At 44.0% G+C, this 552-nt stretch overlaps 1 long non-coding RNA gene across 2 annotated transcripts in view; it reads left to right on the forward strand.

Moving 5' to 3' along the window:
• The window catches only part of LOC107195708, a 1,472-nt gene extending 1,128 nt beyond the window's left edge, over positions 1 to 344 (forward strand). The window contains exon 2 of one of the 2 annotated variants that reach the window (XR_003046449.1): positions 68 to 344. This is a non-coding gene — a long non-coding RNA (uncharacterized LOC107195708). The remainder of the gene's footprint in view (positions 1 to 67) is intronic. The other variant, XR_003046450.1, reaches the window with a different exon arrangement.
• Positions 345 to 552: the final 208 nt, after the last annotated feature.

Below are 552 nucleotides of genomic sequence, written 5' to 3' on the forward strand. Positions count from 1 at the left end.
AGGACTAATCTCCCATTTAGAGTCGATTTTCTTTACCCATCAGCCCACTTGGGATGATTGCCAACAGCTCTTACAGGTCTTATTCACTACTGAAGAAAAAGAAAGAATTTTGCGGGAGGCGGCTAGAGGAGTAACAGACCCAAATGGGCAGCCCACAGCAGACTTAACCAGGTTACAGGCTGTGTTTCCGACTCAACGTCCCCAGTGGGATCCAAATACAGATCAAGGTAAGGAGGCTCTCCTAAGGTATCGCCAGTTTCTGCTACAGGGACTCCGGGCTGCTGCACGTAGACCAATAAATCTGTCCAAGGTAAGTGAAGTAATTCAGACTAAGGACGAGTCACCTGCAACATTCTTGGAAAGACTATTAGAGTCTTACCGCTTATATACACCTATTGACCCGGAGGACCCCAACAATAGAAGAGCCATTAATTTGGCCTTTGTTAGCCAGTCGACCCCTGACATTAAAAAGAAATTACAGAGATTGAAAGGTTTTGAGGGAGAAAATTTATCCAAATTATTAGAAATAGCTCAGAAGGTCTTTAACAATAG

This window comes from Pteropus alecto, unplaced genomic scaffold, assembly GCF_000325575.1.
Source record: "Pteropus alecto unplaced genomic scaffold, ASM32557v1 scaffold134, whole genome shotgun sequence".
Classification (NCBI taxonomy): Eukaryota; Metazoa; Chordata; class Mammalia; order Chiroptera; family Pteropodidae; genus Pteropus; species Pteropus alecto.